This window comes from Pan troglodytes, chromosome 12 (assembly GCF_028858775.2).
Source record: "Pan troglodytes isolate AG18354 chromosome 12, NHGRI_mPanTro3-v2.0_pri, whole genome shotgun sequence".
Classification (NCBI taxonomy): domain Eukaryota; kingdom Metazoa; phylum Chordata; class Mammalia; order Primates; family Hominidae; genus Pan; species Pan troglodytes.
The window spans coordinates 67,844,181-67,863,639 of NC_072410.2; the positions used below are offsets into that span (position 1 = coordinate 67,844,181).

A 19,459-nucleotide genomic window follows, 5' to 3' on the forward strand; every position below is an offset into this window, starting at 1 on the left:
TAGTGGGTATATTTACATCATGGAAATCACTAAGTGCTACAAATCAGGGCTTAATTTATTGTTTTGTTGATTGTCTAGACTTAAGAGATAGGATAAAATGTTGATAATGCAGAATAAACATAAAAGCGTGTCACTCTGTAGCTGTTACATTGTGAATATATAAAATTGAGAAAACGTCCTCAATATTCTCTCACATCATTGACCAACAAGTTTAGTTCCAACACAAATGTTGGCTGATAGCTTTATTTACATTAATAAGGAAAATGTAAAACATATACATATTGGAACTTTAATCATTTGCCAATGATGTGAACAACTTCTTTGCTGAACCAGATGGTAATCAAGAATTTATTCCTCATTTGATTTTGTCAAGTCATGCTTAGACTGCAACCATAGACTGACCACAGATATAGGAGTTTAGAAAAAGAGGAAAAAAAAAATCAATAAAAGCATTCTATCAGAATTGATTGGCTATGTGGAATAAAAAGTATGACACTTTATTATTTGTAAGTTGTGCATTATTTATTATTTATGTCAGTAAAGTGTATAAGTTTATTAATGCGTATGCATAATTTTTTTCTCCTGGAGAGCTGTTTGTTCAGTGACAAGTGCATCACTGAAACCTGTCTCCTCTACTTACTGGCAAAGAACAGTTTCTCATATATCACCTTCAGCAAATTACTCAACCTCTCTGTGCCCCAGTTTCTCATCCGTAAGAATGGGAATAGCAACAGTACCTACCTCAAAGAAAGTAGGTACTATGAGTACTTAATAAATCCTAAAGCAGTGATTAAAACAGTAGCACTTAAAACCTAGCACTATATAGGTGGTATTGTTATTAATTAACCACCATGTGATAGACCCACATGAAACCTACCCCTCACCCCCAGAAACGGACATTCTTTTTTTTTTTTTTTTTTTTTTGGAGACGGAGTCACTCTTGTTGCCCAGGCTGGAGTGCAAGGGCGTGATCTCAGCTCACTGCAACCTCCGCCTCCCAGGTTCAAGCGATTCTCCTGCCTCAGCATCCCGAGTAGTTGGGATTACAGGCACGTGCTACCACGCCCAGCTATTTTCTATATTTTTAGTAGAGACAGGGTTTCGCCATGTTGGCCAGGCTGGTCTCGAATGCCTGACCTCAGGTGATCCACTGACCTCAGCCTCCCAAAGTGCTGGGATTACAAGTGTGAGCCACCGCGCCCGGCCAGGAACAGACATTCTAAGTCCGAGCAACTCATGTACATAGAGAGCTATGGTGAACTCTCCTTGAATTTAAAAATAAGACTATTCTCTGTGATTTAAACTGGTAAAAACCATTCGGAATGGACAAGATCAGTTATCTGAAGATGCCTCTCTAAGGAGAAAAGATCTAAAATATAGACATATATACATACATGTATATATACATACACACATATATATGTATATACATACATGTATATGTCAGAAAAAATGTTAACAAAAGTAGAAGTTCTGCTTAAAGTCTTTATTAAAAGGAATTAAGACAGAATATTGCTATAAGGATAGACATACAAATCAATGGTATAGAATTGAATCCATAGAGGGACCCACATTTATATGATCAACTCATTTCCAGCAAAAGTGTTAAGATAACTCATCAGGGGAAAGGATTGTTTTTCAACAGACAGTGCTGGAACAACTAGGTATCCATATGGAAAGAAGTGAACCTTACTCTTCCCTTTTACCATATGCAAAAAAACTCAAAAATTATAAGAACTAAACCAAGTAATTGATAGAAAAAAATATAAGAAAATCTTTGTGACCTCTGAAAGATAATGGTCTCTTAGAGAACAAACAAGCATGAACCATTACACAAAGGAGAAATTGGACTTTAAAAATAAAAACTTCTGGTCTTTGATAGACACTATTAGGAAAATGAAAATGCAAAACACAGACTAGGAGAATGAAAAGAAAAAAACAACAAAATCACCAAAGTTCTACCCAGAATATATAAAAATGCTTATAATTTAATAAGAACACAACTTAATTTAAAATATGCTGGAAGACTTGAACAATGTTAAGAACAACTAAAATTAAAAAGACTGATAATACCAAGTGTTGCTAAAGACACAGAGCAACTGGAATGCATATATATTGCTAATAGGAAATGTAAAATGATAAATCACTTTGGAAAGTCTTTTGGCAGTTGCTTATAAACATATGCGTACCATTATGATCTAGCAATTCCACTCTTCGGAATTTATCCAAGGGAAACCAAAAGGAAATGTCTAAACAAAGACTTGCATACAAGTCTTCACAGATTTAAAAGAGCCAGAAATTGGAAATAGGTCACACGTACAACAAGTGAATGGATAGATTATCATCTATTCATGCAATGGAATTGTTCTCAGCCATAAACAGAAACGGAACTAGTGACATCCACAGCATGGATGAATCTCAAAAATATTACATTGAGTGAAAGAACCCTGGAGCATTCAGTGGAATACTCAAGTCACCAATACCTTCATCATATGTTAGGAGCCAAGACATACTGTTTCTAGTTGACAATCCCAAAAATAAAAAGGTATGAAAATATAACCTAAAGCTACAAAGGTAAACGTTAAGGGAATAAAAAATAAAATAACCCTCAGGGAGGAGAAGAAAAGTGATGTAAGAATGGTATACCTAAGCTACAACCTCATGTATGTTAAAAGGAAGTCAACATGTCTAAAGAAAATAAGAAATAGCCATTAACCATACTGTTTTGAGATGTGGAAGTAACCACCAGAGAGAACAGTCCTGAAAATTAGAAGTGTTCCTTTGAAAAGTAGATTGCAGATAGGAAAGACTAGAGCAGGGGCAAATTTACATTATAATGCTTTCTGTTATTTTGTGTCTCCATTGTTCTGATACAAATACAAAGATTAAAACAAAAGTGATCCTGGAGAAATATAAATTGATTAACTTACACAAGAAGGCATCTGTTGGTTTAGAAGTCTTCCACAGGCAGGAAGTGGGCAGGGTTGTCTGATGGCTATATCACATTTATCAACTCGCAGAGGTTCTCACCAGTATAATTGCTACTGATAAAAGAATTCGATCAGCATGGCTAGTCTTACAGTGCATTCTTTGAAAAAGAAGAAATACTGCCTAAGACTGTAACACAACAATTTGCTAATGAGAAGTTTCACTAATGAGAGGGGTCTATGTGAAATCCAGCTTTCTGGAGCTAGTCATCCTTTTTTCCTCCTCTCTTTAAGCAAGGAGTATGACTCAAGCATTGAGGGTTGTATCTGGCAGAAGTCCTGTTAATTTAGGATAATTAAATATGCCAGTCATGTGTTTCAGTAACGTCTGATTAAATACTTTAGAGAAGTCATTAATGAATCCATCTGGTCTAGTGGCTTTGCCAGATGGCAAAATGTTACTACCTCTATCTGTACTGCTCCTGGAGCATTCTACCTTTCTTGTAGTGTAGCACACAGTCATTTTCAGGGTAAGTCTTAATTTGCTAGTTTATACTATCAAGGGATTTGGAAGGTAGAAGGCAAGCCTAATATTACACCACACCAACTGAGCCACAAGATTACGGCTGCATTAAATGGCCTATCATTCTACTGTTGAATTCAATGTGATTTCATCATTTCCATTTCCTCAGAATGTTCTGTCAAACATCTCAGATGGTGCCCGGTCCGTGAGTGGAGAGTCAGCACCACAGGGAGAGGTGACCAGCTGTATTTCACACACACAGGAGCTAACACTCTAAGAGGAGGAGAATTTCAATTGTTTCAAAATTGAAATCCTGGAAGTATTTTCTCCATGTGGATCGTCACTTAAAAACAAAACTGGCCACTTATTTAAGTATAGAGTTGCACAGCCTTGTGAAAGGTGCATTAAAATGGCAGTCTTCAAGCCGTTTTGATACCTTAATCATGCAGAGTTCATCTTTAACTTACCAATTCCCTCACCAGCTTGGTCAAAATGCAAGGCGTTCTCCAAAGCATTGACAATGGCAACTTTAAGATAATCACTTCACTAATTGGTACCTAAGGCAAAGGCTTAAATAGAAGTGACAACAAACAAAAGGGGCTTGGAGCTGCTAGAGGAGGGTCTACGGTGGCTTGACGAAGGTATGAGGCAAAGATAAAGCCGAGAAAAAAGCCCAATGATTTATTACCACTGTCAACCCCCTTACCCCTCAATTGCATTGACTCCTCTAGCTGACAAATAGGGCTAAATTGAGGTCCTATTCTTTTCTAAGGAAGCCAAGTTTGACTAATTGACCAGTTTAGTTGGCTTTGATCATTTATGTTCATGAAACTTGCTTCCAAGGGCACTTCCTGGCCATACAGAAACTACAGACACCACACTATGGCAGCTCACACAGAGCTCTGGCTTTTGTTTTGCTCTTGTGGTTAACAACACCTCCCTTCCCCTTCAGTTTCATCTTTTTCCTCTCCCTTCTGTTCTCTTTCCAAGTTTTTTCTCTTTCAATGGGATCATATGTAATATTTCATCCAGCATGTTTGTGTTTGGAGGAGTAAGTGGGCAGGAAAGAGGGGACCTGTTTCACCCCAGTCTCCCAAGTTTCCAGAACTGGAAACCCATCGTTGACTCTTGCCCACTACTCTCAATTCTGCGCAGTTTGGATTCAGTCACTGTGGAACTATCACTGAACTTGGCGTAAGTGACTAATTAAAACCTTTTTAAGATTCCATGTGTAAGAGTGTGTCTCTCTACTGAGTTGAGAACATGCTGTAGTTTTCATCTGCCAAATGGGGTAAATGGGAACGCTCAGCACAGGGTATGAGACACAGTGGGCACTCAAATAGTAGCCATAAGTAAAGTAACATGGCCTTTTATCAGAGCAACTAAATTATTATTATTATTATTATTATTAGTAGTAGTAGTAGTAGTAGTAGTAGTAGTAGTAGTAGTAGTATGAGACAGGGTCTCACTCTGTTGCCCAGGCTGAAGTGCAGTGGCATGATCACAGCCTCGACCTTCCCAGGGCTCAGTGATCCTCCCATCTCAGCCTCTCGAGTAGCTGGGACCATAGGCACATGCCACCATGTCTGGCTAATTTTTTTATTTTTTTGTAGAGATGGGGTTTGACCATGTTGACCAGGCTGGTCTCAAACTCCTGGGCTCAAGCGATCTGCCCGCCTCAGCCTCCCAAAGTGCTGGGCTTAGAGGCGTGAGTCACTGCACCCCGCCTACTAAAATTATTACCAAGTTAAAAAAATTCAAACTCTTAGAAGTACGAGGTAAGTTACTTCTTGTGATTTTTAGATGCAGAAAATAAAAACTGTATTTCATTCTTGCTTGTATCGGGGGCATTCTTTCTAATTCTGCCATCAGTGTTTTAAAATTCTGCCATCAGTATTTTAAAACAATGTTAGCTACAGGAGGGCAGGGATTTTATAGTCTGTTTTTTCCATTGATGACCCCCAGAACAGCACCGTGCCTAGCCTATAATGGACACTTTTATAAATACATGTTGAATGAGTAAGTTGACATGTATAGCTTCAGACATCTGAGTAAGAGCAAGATGGATGCAAGAACACATTCAACGACACAGGCATCCTTCATGCACAAAATTCCTGTCACGAACTCTCCAGACAAGAAAGATCATGAAAAATACCACTTATTCTTGATAACAGTAGTTCAAGAAATAGTTATCCAGAAGACCAAAATCCAGTTTTTAAAAGTGCCATTCTGAGAAGTGATGGCATGACGTTTTAATACATAGGGCCTCATAGTTTTCTAACCAAATTAGCTACAAAATAATAACCACGTTTGTGATGTTGGTTTTGAAAAATTGCATTAGATTCTTACAATAGTTTGTTCAGAAGAAAATCATTAAATGGAAATGAAAGGGCCTTTGAAAGCTAATAACACTGCAAACAAGCCTAATTCAAGGTCACCGATTTTCCTTTGTATTTTAGTTCAACAGAAATGGTTTCATGGGGAAAAGGATTCATCCATATTCTATTATTTCACAAAGAAAGACAAGAATGCCCTCCTCAGAGCTGGCGCAAGCAATCCCAGACATCACACTGGAGAGTCAAGCATGAATAAACTCCTACTTTGACAACAGTATCCCTCCAGAGATGGTTAATTCATGTAAGCATCACTTCAGGCCAAGGCTGACCCAGCCCACTTTTCATTACTTCATATTCTCAGACACGTCATAGGAAGCAATTTTCAATTCCAATGAGAAACCTTTTTTTTTTTTTCCTTTTTTTTTTTTTTGAGACAGAGTCTCGCTCTGTAGCCCAGGCTGGAATGCAGTGGTGAGATCTCGGCTCACTGCAAGCTCCACCTCCCGGATTCACTCTCCTGCCCCAGCCTCCCGAGGATCTGGGACTACAGGCGCCCACCACCATGCCCGGCTGATTTTTTGTATTTTTAGTAGAGACGGGGTTTCACTGTGTTAGCCAGGATGGTCTCAATCTCCTGACCTCATGATCAGCCCGCCTCAGCCTCCCAAAATGCTGGGATTACAGGGGTGAGCCACTGCACCCGGCCTCAATGAGCGACTTTTAAAGAACAGAATTTAATGTCCAGGGCTAAGAAAATTCAAGGAAACAGATAACATGAAGGGTAACTTTATTCTAGCTCCTTGACCCCTAATGAAATTGGAGTCTGCCATTTACCAGCTCCTGTTCCAGAGACGTCACATGTTAGATCAAATTTAATCCCCAATAAGGGTCTACCTGAGCTGGAGTTGAGGATCCTACATGTCTATTATACAGAGGTAAGCAACACCTCTGCCTCCCTTCTCTTCCCCCATATTGGTTTTCATCCACTGAGAGTAAAAAAGCTGCTTGGGAACCAAGAAAATTACTATCCAGAATGGTGGTTCATCCATCTACCCATCCAAGTATCTGATGTCCTAGGGGTTGGAGCCAGGTGCAAGGAATGGAAGCTGTGGTAAGGGACAATTCCCTCTTGAGTGCATTCACCATGCTGGACGGTGCCGTTACATCTTTGAGCCAGCCTCTAAGTCAATTCATGCTTGTTTTGGGAAAAATAAAAGCATCTGTGTGGGAGGGGTCTCTGAAGACTGATTATTTTAGGATATGTTTGATGCTTAAGAGTCCTTATATTGAAAATAGGTACCCCAAAATATATATACATATATTTATATGTGTGTATGTACGTGTGTGTGGCTAAAGTTTATTCCTGAATTCAAGCCTCATTTGAGGATCACCTTCCAATCTGATGGAACAGTGGGGGATACCTTTAACATCTACATCTGAGCTATTTGACACTTTAAAGGACCTCATTCAATCCAACTCCTCCAGAGCAAACAAAATAAGAAATCAAATGGTTGCATGGCTTGTCAGGCTGGAGTGCAGTAGTGTGATCTCGGCTCACTGCAACCTCTACCTCCTGGGTTCAAGCGATTCTTCTGCCTCAGCCTCCCGAGTAGCTGGGATTACAGGCGTGTGCCACCACACCCAGCTAATTTTTGTAATTTTAGTAGAGACGGGGTTTCACCATGTTGGCCAGGATGGTCTCAATCTCCTGATCTCATGATCCACCTGCCTCAAGCCTCTCAAATTGCTGGGATTACAGGCGTGAGCCACCACACCTGGCCGAAACCCCAAATCTCTTTATAAAGTGTACCAACCAGTTTGCTGGACATTTTCACATTCACTTTCCTTTTAAATAATTTCTAGCAAAGGTCAGAGAGCTCTATCTAGTAACAAACTGAGCAAAGACTCAAAATGAGTTTTGTCTGCTTCTGAAAACTTGGAGCTAATTTTACCTCTCCAATCTCAATTTCTTTTCCATTATATAAGGGGTCAGCAAACCTTCTATAAAGGGTCAGATAGTAAGCGTTTTACTCTTTGACAGTCATATGGTCTCTGTTGCAACTACAAAATTCTGCCATGCTAGTATGAAAGCAACCATGCACAGCTGGGCACGATGGTTCACGCCCGTAATCCCAGCACTTTGGGAGGCCGAGGCGGGTGAATCACGAGGTCAGGAGATCGAGACCATCCTGGCCAACATGGTGAAACCTGTCTCTACTAAAAATACAAAAATCAGCTGGGCGTGGTGGTGGGCACCTGTAATCCCAGCTACTCAGGAGGCTGAGGCAGGAGAATCGCTTGAATCAGGGAGTCAGAGGTTGCAGTGAACCGAGATCGCGCCACCACACACCAGAGGCTCCATCTTAAAAAAAAATAGTAATAAAGGCTGGGCGTGGTGGCTCACGCCTGTAATCCCAGCACTTTGAGAGACTGGGGCAGGCAGATCACCTGAGGTCAGGAGTTTGAGACCAGCCTGGCCAACATTGTAAAACTCCTTCTCTACTAAAAATACAAAAATTAGCTGGGCATGGTGGTGCACACGTGTAGTCCCAGCTACTAGGTAGGCTGAGGCAAGAGAATCACTTGAATTCAGGAGGCAGAGGTTGCAGTGAACCGAGATGGTGCCACTGCACTCCAGCCTGGGAGACAGAACAAGACTCCATCTCAAAAAAATCTAGCAGAATATATAGCAGAATAAAGCAGAAAAAAAATACAACCATCTCAATAGATGTAGATTTGCTGGTTAACAAAATCCAACATCCATTCATGATAAATGCTGTCAGCAAATTAAGAATAGAATGGAAATTCCCAATCTAATAAAAGGCAACTATGAAACACCTGTAAGCTAAAATATTTAATGCTGAAATACTGAATGCATTCTCTTTATGATGAAGACCAAGGCAAGGATTTTTATTTTTATTCATTATTAGCCTGCAGGTCCTAGCAGTACAATAAAGCAAGAATAAATAAAAGGTATAAAGATTGGAAAATAAGTAGTAAAACTGTCTACTCACAGATGATATTGTGTATCCTAATTAATCTACAGTTACAAAATCCTACTATCCTAATCAATAAAAACCCTACTAGAATTCAGTATAACAATATTTGCAAGACACAAGATCATATACGAAAATCAATTTGTAGGTACCGGTAGCAATATTTTGGAAAACAATTTTAATGCCACTTATAATAGCATCAAAAAACATAAGGTACTTAAGATCTTAAGTTTAACAAAAAGATGTATAGCTCCTTTACATTAAAAACTATAAAATGGCCGGGTGTGGTCGCTCACGCCTGTAATCCCAGCACTTTAGGGGGCTGAGGCCGGCAGATCACAAGGTCAGGAGTTCCAGACCAGCCTGGCAAACATGGTGAAACCCCATCTCTACTAAAGATACAAATAAATTAGCCGGGCATGGTGGTGCGCACCTATAATCCCAGCTACTCAGGAGGCTGAGGCAGGAGAAGCACTTGAACCCGGGAGGCAGAGGTTGCAGTGAGCCGAGATGGTGCCACTGCACTCCAGCCTGGGCAACATGGCGAGACTCCGTCTGACTAAATAAATAAATAAATAAATAAACTATAAAATACTACATAGAAAAATTAAAGACAAAAAGAGATATTATGTTTATGGATTGAAAAACGCAATTATTGTTAAGGTACCAATCCTCCTCAAATTGCTTCATTGCAATCCTAATCGAAATTCCAACAAGCTTTTTTATAGAAATTGACAAACTGATCCAGACACTTATATTGAAGTACAAGGGTCCTAGAATAGGTTTTTTAAAAAACTAAAACCTTGAAAAACAATGAACTTAGAGGACTCACACTATATTAAATCTTGATTTAATATAAAGCTAAATTAAGACAATGTGCTATTGGCATAAGGATTAAAAAAAATCTATCAATGACACTGAAGCCCAGAGAAGTCAAGTAACTTGCCCAAGATTACATGGCTGATAAGTGGTAGAGACAGGATTTATACCCTAGCAGTCAGATTCTAAAGCTGGTGCTTATAACCTCTACACAGGCTGCCTTTCCACAGTACAGTCTCACTAGAAACCAACCACTTCCCACAGACCTTAGCTGAAGCCTCAACTATTGCTAGCATTTTTTTTTTTAAAATAAAGAATTTAAGTTTTCTACATGTTGTTAGGCATAATGCTATTGCACACTTAGTAGACTACAATATAAACATGACTTTATATGCACTAGGAAACCAAAATATTTGTGTGACTCGCTTTATTGCAGTGGTCTGAAACCAAACCCTCCATCCGATATATACCTGTGTATGAAATCATGACTTAATTTAAGGTGTATCCTAAGCAGATTAAGACAGGATTCGTATTACTAGAAGACACGGTTAGGTTTGAGAGAGGTCTCAAGGCCAGACCATATTCATTTCTCTCCTTTGAACTCCGATGGCTGTTATTGTCTATACTGGCCCCTTGCTACTCAAAGTATGGTCTTCAGACCAGCAGCATCCATCCTCAACAGGTGGGGCTTATTATAATAAATACAGCTCCTCAGACTCAACCTTAGACCTACAAGATCACAGTTTTTTGCTTTTTTGTTTTTTTTTTTTTTGAGATGGAGTCTTGCTCTGTCACCCAGGCTGGAGTGCAGTGGCACGATCTCGGCTCACTGCAAGCTCTGCCTCCCGGGTTCACGCCATTCTCCTGCCTCAGCCTCCTGAGCAGCTGGGACTACAGGTGCCTACCACTAGGCCCCGCTAATTTTTTTGTATTTTTAAGTAGAGACCAGGTTTCACCATGTTAGCCAGTATGGTCTGGATCTCCTGACCTCGTGATTGCCCACGAGTGCTGCAGAGCTTACCTTTTTAAAGGATCCCCCCCTTGTGACTACCTGGCCACAGGGTGAGGAGTCCTTGTCTGAATCATTTACTCCTGCACTTAACCCTCTATAATAGCCTGGTGGTGCTCTAAAACGGTTTGTTCTATGCATTCACTTATGTTACCACAAGAAACACAACATTTTCTCCGAAGTAGGCGCTTTGTAGATCCCCATAACCTTTTCTGGATGCCTAGTATGCTTAAATCCCTGTTTCTGTAAGTCTTTTGGCACTGAACTAACAGTCACTTAAGTGTGTGTGTACGCTCGTGTATGCAAGCACACACATTTAATATACTCAATTTTCATTATGAAAGGATTTAAGTGTTCCTTTAAGATAGTAAGCTCTCAGCGTATTTAAAATGATTCCATTTACAAAAAAAAAGAAAAAAAAAACTTACCCAAACAAAAAAGCGCTCACTTTACTCAATACGCTTCAAAAAAATGCACAGGTTATATAAATGTGATTCCACCTGAAGTGGGAATATTTCATTTTCCCTTTAAGAAATGGATTCTCTGAAGAAATAGGTCATTTAGCTTCTTTAGGCTCCTATTGTGTTATTTTGAGAGTAATGAGTAAAGACTGAATAAGGAAATTCAGGAGGAAATATTTCCTCAGTCATTTTTAGAAGCCATTAATCAGACCTATTCCCAAGGAGATTTCTTTTGGTTAAAATTAGACGTAGATATGGAGAGAGAGATGTCATAGATAGATATGATATCTTGGGATTTTACTTATATACTATTAGACGGATTTTGTATCATACTTGCCTTTATTTCCTTTCAGAATCTTTTGAAATCCTTGTTATAATTTTTCTGTAAGAAAGTTTAAAAGACTTATTTGTGTAATTTTATCTCGTATTCAGTGTTTTGAAATTTAGATGATGAAAGCATCTCATCTAGATTTTGGTGCTGGATTTTTAATGCCAACAGTTGTAGCCCACCAGTGAGTATGTCCATGAAAGAGAAATCATGCAAATTCCACAGAAGCAGCTTTTTAAGCTGAATGAGTACCACTGTTCTTAAATTCTTAAGATGTAGCTGCCTAATACCCTAATCTATGCCTCTGCATTCATCAGCGTTTTCACCTGGGAATCAGGCTCACTCAAGTATTAAGTATTGAATTCGGGGGAAATCACATCTTATGCTAGGGGCTAGATACTGAAGTTTGCTTATAGTCAGTTCCTTAGAGCACCATCGGGGCAGCGCAGTGCATGTGGCTTATGTACATGACTGTACAGCACTGAGGCCCACTGAGGACGCCAGACCCAGACATTCCCTGGGGGACATATGCTCCTTGCTGGCAGTGGCAGGATGCTACACCATGCTTTTTAAATTGGTCCCTATCCTCCTCCTTCCCCTCTTCCCTTTTCCTCCCCCACACGAGGTAAGTGTGTATTTGATGAGACTCACTGATATTGGCTCTGTGTTCCCAAGTCTCATCTGGAATTGTAATCCCCATATGCCAGAGGAGGGGCCTGGTGGTGGGTAACTGGATAATGGGGGCAGATTTCCCTTGTGTTCTTGTGATAGTGATTTCTCACAAGATCTGATGGTTTTAAAGTGTGGCACCTCCCCACCTCATTCACACATGCTCTCTCTCCTGCCACATGTGAGACATGCCCTGCTTCCCCTTTACCTTCTGCCACGATTCTAAGTTTTCTGAAGCCTCCCCACCCATGCTGAAGTGTGAGTCAATTAAACCTATTTTCTTCAAAAATTACCCAGTCTCAGGTAGTTCTTTATAGTAGTGTGAAAACAAACTCACTATACTCATTTTATATCCTCCAGAAGCTTAAGACCAAGTTAAAGCAAAACCAGTCTAGAAAAACAAACAAACAAAAAAACACGGATAAATAGTACTATATAAGAATGGCGTGGTAAAACTCTGAGGTAAAGGAGTTTAAAGAAGTCTGGGTCGGTGGGAGCTAGTGTGGTCAGTGAATTAACAAATGATTCCTTCTTAAGGGAATCAATATCCTGAAAGTCTTCAGTTGCCATCATACAGATGAGGGCTGGTCTTGGTACCAGAACCTACTGAAGCTACAAATTCATCTCCAATGACCCTCCTTTAGGCATTTACTAAACCAAACAACTGTATTACACTTGTCACATAAGCGTAATGTCGTACAATTTTTGTAAGTTGAACACTTGTATAAGAATGCTTAGGACCTTTTTACTATTAAAGTTAACCCCTGAGTGCACTAACCATTTACAGGTGGCCAAGCCTTTACTCCACTGAAAGGAAAAAGGGGCATTATGCAGGGGCCATTGGTCAGATAAGTTTTCCTAGAAAAAACATTAGGCAGACAGGATCCTTTAAGGGGCATCAGGACGAGCCAGTTTACAGAAGCCAGAGGGGTGCTGAAAGTATTTGAATTAAGGGAACTGAGTTGACCCTTCCCCGTCCTGTCCCTACTCCCTCAGATGTTTCTGCCAGGGAAGAGGACTGAGAACTAATGTTTTAGTAATCAAATCACATGGTCAGCAAGGGGTCAAATTAAGAATTTTGCTAAGAAAAATTTGTATAATATCAATAATAAGAACAGAGAAAAGGGCAATAGAAATCCATGAATTGGTGTTTTAATGCCTCTGAGTGACCTACATTAACAGGGACTTGAGTAAAGATGAATGGGCAGCTGAGTGTAATGGCACAGTCCAGAAGCAAACAGGCCTCTGCTGAAATCCCAGCTCCCCTGCTGCATGACCAAGCAGCAGGGCCAGCTGCCTAATCTATCTTAGCCTTTATATTTGTCCGAAATGGGGATAATAACACAACTTACTTCACTGGGATAAGATTTATTTGAGATAATATATGGAATATACTTAGTACACTGCCAGCAAAGTGGAAAATGCTTATTAAGGGTCAGTTTTCATGTTCATTAGATGAGGTGAGGCAAGGGAATTGATCGAAGAGCTATTTCAGGGAAACCAGTAACAACTGTTCCATCAACTGTCAAGTAGACACTTTCTCTTTGAGAAGGAGAACTGTCTCCTAGTAGGCTATTGAGGGGCTAGGGGAAGGAAGAGAAAAGACCTAGGCTGGAGTTCCAGGGAGTTCCAGCCATCACAGCTGCATTCCAGGCACCAGGAGGTGGGAGTTGGGGAAGTTCTGCCACTGCTGCCCCTACTAACCAAACCAGCCCCGCTTCCTGGAAGTCCACAACACTTATGTAGTCACCAGCCACATCTGGCTCAAAGGAAAACTGGCCAATGTTTCCTACAGGGACATTGCTTTCCTGAAAAGAACTGGGGTTCTGTTGCTAAGGAAGGGAAGAATAGATATTTGGTAGGCAACTGGCAGTCTCTTCCACAGCCTTTGAAATAATTGCCTATGTTGCGGGTGTGTGAGGAAGTTCGACAGGATTTAGTGTTCATAGTAACCATTTGCCTTCCTTGAATTGCACAGAAAAAATTAAATATACAAAGATATGCTTGCATAAATTTTATTAGAAACAGGGATTGTCAAAAGTAGTTACGATATGCTGGGACCCCCCCCCCCAAAAAAAAAGCCTACTCATACATATTTACCTTATACTTCTTCAGGAAAATAAAGTTGATCCGTGTTTTATGACTTGGTTCTCCTCCCCTCTACTGCCCTGCAAACGCTGAAAGATCAAAAATTTTATTTTGTGACAGTCTTGCTCTGTTGCCCAGGCTGGAATGCAGTGGCGCAAATTTGGCTCACTGCAGCCTCTACCTACTGAGTTCAAGCAATTCTCCTGCCTCGGCCTCCCTAGTAGCTGAGATTACAGGCATGCACCACTACACCCAGCTAATTTTTGTAATTTTGTAGAGATGGAGTTACACGATGTTGACGAGACTGGTCTCAAACTCCTGGCCTCATGAGATCTGCCTGCCTCAGCCTCCTAAAGTGCTGAGATTATAGTTGAGAGCCACTCCACCAAGCCTAAAGATCAAAAACTTTAAACCAACTTTAAGAAAAAGCTCAGATGCTATAACTTTAAAAATCATTTCTCTTTTTTTTGCTTTTTATAACTCCTCTGTTGTCTGACAGAAGTAACTACTACTTCCAATAATCCGTATGTCCTCATAACATCTTTTTAGAAATCCTAAATTTCAATCTCCTTAAAAGGCCCTTGTGAACAATGTCATATTTCTATAGCGTATTTCTATTTTATCCCAAAGTGCCCATAGTATTAGGTATAAAAAATACTTCAAATAAACTTTTTTAGCAGTATTTTTTCACATTTTTAAATTGAGGTATAAATTACATACAGAAAAATTCACCCTTTAGTGTACAGTTCTGTGAGTTTTGAAACATCTGTGATCATGTAACCACCACAGTAATCCAGATATGCAACAGTTCTATCACCTCCAAATTTCCCCTGTGCCCCTTGTGTTTGGCAATCACAAATATAGCTGCTATCAACATTTACAGACAGGCTTTTGTGTGAAAATAAGTTTTCCACTTGGTCAGATATCTAGGAGTGAGATTGCAGGGGCATCGGATGCCTATTCAAAGCCCCAAATCCAAAGTTAGCTTAGCTATCAAGCTTTTATTAAGCATTTTGACAGTCATCCCCAAAGATCTGCATAATGACTTACTAAAAAGAGAAACTGCCACCAATAATATAGGAGAAGCCCAGGGGGCATTAATAAATTAGGCTACAATTAAAGGGACAAAATATATCGAGACCCATTTTTCATTCTGCCCAACACAATAGAAATAAGAAAATATTACATGTCAAAAGGGTACAGAGAAATATATGGCTTTAAGATGAATGTTTTCCCGTTTCCCACTGTAATTTATACTCCCTTCTATTACTCCTTCTACAAATCACATTTCTGAACTTTTAAAAGACTGAAGAAAACCAGATGACTTTGGGAGGTCCAGGCGCATTCTGATGTCTGCTTATGCGGAAGCTTCTAAAGAGCTAGCTGTAATAAACACTACAATAAGCCTGAAAGAGATCGCCAGGATTTTCTGAGTCAAACAAGACATGTTACTCCTTCATAGAATCAGAACTAAAAGGAAACTCAAGTAAAATCTCATCCCACCCTCTCAGTTTACAGATATGAAGAAAACCAAAGCCAGAGAGGAGAAATGACTTGTCCAAGAGCACAGCTACTTTGTAGTATAATCCAGGGCTGGACTTCACAAGCGGAGGGCAAACGGAAGGGTGGACACTACTGAACCTCCAATATCATTTTTTTTTTTTGTCAATCTTCAGTTCTCTTGGCTCTAGCCTGCAGGCTAACATCACAGTTATAGTGTTTACCCAGAGCCATGGAGAGAAGAACAAAAGGGATACCGGTGTGGCTTTGTTTAAGGTAAATATTTTATTATAGTACCTCAGCCATTCTTTCTTCTCATTATAGAATCCACTGACTGGAACTAGAAGTGGGGACAAACTGATCAACTTCAGGGTTTACATTGCTGGTGAACTCCAACAATGACGGATAAACTTGTATCACAGGTACAAGAGGAAGGGGTAGTACTGCTGGATTTCTTAATTTTGAAGATACATAGATTTCAGTGAGAAATTCGGACTCATTCTCATTTTGGCAAACCACTGTTGAAATCAAACTGGACAGAATGTAGGCACCTTCCCAATAAATTATCTTCAAAAGAGATGAGAAAAAGACCCACTTGCGTGAGCATACCGGCAGGACTGTAACTGTGCCGTCACTTCCCGATCAGGCATTTACTCGCATCATCTGTGTTCCCACGTGCAACTCAGGAGAAGTAGGAAATAAAGCTGAAAACCCTACACGTCCTCCCTCACCTCTCTGAATTTCTCTTCACACCTATTATATTTTTTGTAATATTTATTCAGAAGAAATGCTGAATGGTGATAATGCAATAACTTAGGCCTGTGACTGTTTGCTTCTAAGTCTGAAAATTAAGTTACCAATGTCCTTTATACACAATAGGGTCCTGATACTAATATGGATGTGAATGATCAACTGTGGGAAAGCCTGGTGATAAGTATGTCAAAAATATAACCAGTTTCTTGCTTCTAAGTCTATTAAAATGTAGGTCCTTGGCTTCCAAATGCTGGTATCTGAATGATACAAGAATGGACCCTCCAGCTGTGAAATGGGTGGTGACAATAGAGTATGGTGTTGTACACACAGATTAAGAGTGCAAATATTGTCAATGTTTATATTTCCCACTAGTTGTAAACTTACTCTGCAATTCAGAGTACAGCTCACAGAGTTAGGGTGCTTCCCCGCTCCACAATGAATCTGAAATTACCTAAGTATTTTCTGGGCACAATAAAAATTAACCTAGTTAACTCACTAATATGTCAATGAAAACAATATATACATATGTGGGAAGACAGTGGGAGAGAAAATAGAAAGTGGATGAATTGTCACCATACACACAGCAAGTTATCTAATTTGCTTTTCAATTGGCTCATTAGAAATAAGTGCCCACTATTCAATCTCTCCTATAAAGATCACTAGTCATTACTAAGTTTTCAGATATATGAACTGAAATTATGCAATGTCATCGGAAGACATTCTTTGAACAAATATTTACTTAATGCTGACTATTCTTAGATCTCCCTCTTGTACAGGCTACCTGTGCATTTTTCATCATTTAAAAATACAACACATATACGCATTGCAAAAATAAGATGAATCCCCACCACACACACATACCATGAAGCTCATTCTCATTTGGGTCCAAGAGCCAGAGAAGTCAATCAGTATTTGTAGATATTCTGTGTTATAAAGCTCTCCCTGTACTTACTATTTAGGTAGAAGCAAGCCCTGGTAAGGAAAGCAGCATGTGTGCTGGAGTTAACTCTGGATTCAAATTCCTTCTATTCTACCTATTAGGACCATGTCTGAGCCTTAGTTTGCTCATCTGCAAGATGAGAATATTAACTCCCTTCTGGATATCATGAGGATATAATTAAATAAGGTAGAGTTTGTAAAGCATCCAATACAGTATCTGGCACATGACAGAAGAAGAGAAGAAAACCAATACAAGTACGGAAGACAACATCAGGTGGGCCAGTTACGTCCCACCCATGTCTACTTTGGAAAGCACATTCTTTTTCTTTCTTTTTTTTTTTTTTTTGTGACGAAGTCTCGCTCTGTGGCCCAGGCGGGAGTGCGGTGGCGCCATCTCGGCTCACTGCAAGCTCCGCCTCCCGGGTTCACGCCATTCTCCTGCCTCAGCCTCCCGAGTAGCTGGGACTACAGATGCCCGCCATCACGCCCGGCTAATTTTTTTGTATTTTTAGTACAGACGGGGTTTCACCGTGTTAGCCAGGATGGTCTCGATCTCCTGACCTCGTGATCCGCCCGCCTCGGCCTCCCAAAGTGCTGGGATTACAAGCGTGAGCCACCGCGCCCGGCCGGAAAGCACATTCTTTCTAAAGGTCACCATAACACTTGCTAAAAATTAAATGTTTCATTGTTGTTGCTGTTTTTGTTTGTTTACGCAAGTATCTTCCAGAAGCTATTTATTGGAATAAAACCAAAGTGCTGAAAGAATTAAGCAGAGACAGAACACACGAAAGAGAAAGGATAACAGATGATGGATATAAGGAAGAATAAAAAGCAAAAAGATAGCAAACCTGCCTCATTTTATTAAGAAATGTAAGCAAGTGACAAAGGGGGTGGGGCGGATGGAGAAGGGAATAGAAAGCCAATGTTACTAACCATTGGATTCAGCGTTAAGTCTATGGAACTCCAACCAGTCAGAAATGACTTTCCATTTTTCATCTAGCCAATGGAAATGAAACATGTATTTTAAACAATAAAGTCATTAAAAACTTCAGGAGAAATAATGTTTTGATTCCTAAAATATATGTTCTGAAGAGTTTGGCCCCATTTTTCAAAAAGCCAATTAGTGTTCACCACCATTTCATACCAAAACAACAGGAATTTCCAATAAAATGACTGATAAGCCATTCTATTAGACAAGTTAATATAACCAGCCAAATAACCAGTTATTTTGGCGAAATCTTGTTTGATCATTTTGCTAAGCTTCAATTTTCCTCTAACTTGGTCTTGAGGTCTCTCTCTGGAGAGTAGCTATCGATTCTAGACCTGCTGGGGCGGGGGGCAGCCCCAGATGTTTATAGTGTTTCTCACAGAATACCTCTTTTCCCAGCTGGACGCCTAATCCTCAGCGTGGACACATGACCAGATGCCCCTCTCACAGAAAACTCGGTTACAGTGGCAGCCACCCTTGTAGATCTTCTCTCACCTGGGTCCAGCCCTGACCAGGAGGGGAGTTAGGTTCAAGTGAGACACAGGAGCCAGCACAACAAAACACATGAAATAACAGAAGCCGGTGTTACTTACAGATGCCAGAGAGGAGAGGGCAGCCCGCCTTGCAGTGCCAACAGGAAGCGGGAGCCATCTGGAACCTATGTGCTCAACCAGTACGTGGGCAGCTAGCGAGCGAGTGAGCGAGAACCTGGCGACCTGAGCCTTTATTAAGGTCCACGGGTGTTCTGCCGTAGGCTTTCCACAGGGCAGTGGTTGGCTAGTTTAAAGAAAACACGTGCAAAGGGAGGGGGTCTAATTTACCTGACTCTGATGTTGACCATCAGGTTTCATCATGGTCAACAGCTGTGGGGTGTGCTGGGTTTTTGGGTCTGCGAGATGAGGAACAGGCAGGCTACAGCAGAAACCACCGCACAGGTGAGGGAAGTTTCAACTAGGCCTCGGGGGACGGGGTGTGTACAACCGGGTTTCAAATAACTTAGGTCTGGCCTAAAAATTGATGCAGAAGGAGCAATGATATTAAACAAATTTATGACAATGGACACTTGAACAAATTCCACCTAAACACACAGGCTACCTTAAACATGTGAAACAAACCTCCTATA

At 40.3% G+C, this 19,459-nt stretch overlaps 1 protein-coding gene across 15 annotated transcripts in view; it reads right to left on the minus strand.

Moving 5' to 3' along the window:
- EML6 (EMAP like 6) overlaps positions 1-19,459 on the minus strand; it is a 251,024-nt gene that overhangs the window by 168,224 nt on the left and 63,341 nt on the right. Inside the window, exon 2 of one of the 15 annotated variants that reach the window (XM_063789080.1) lies at positions 14,169-14,245. The exons of the other annotated variants lie outside the window; for them this stretch is intronic. The gene's annotated coding sequence lies outside the window, so the exon portion shown is untranslated. The remainder of the gene's footprint in view (positions 1-14,168; positions 14,246-19,459) is intronic. 15 annotated transcript variants of the gene reach the window in all.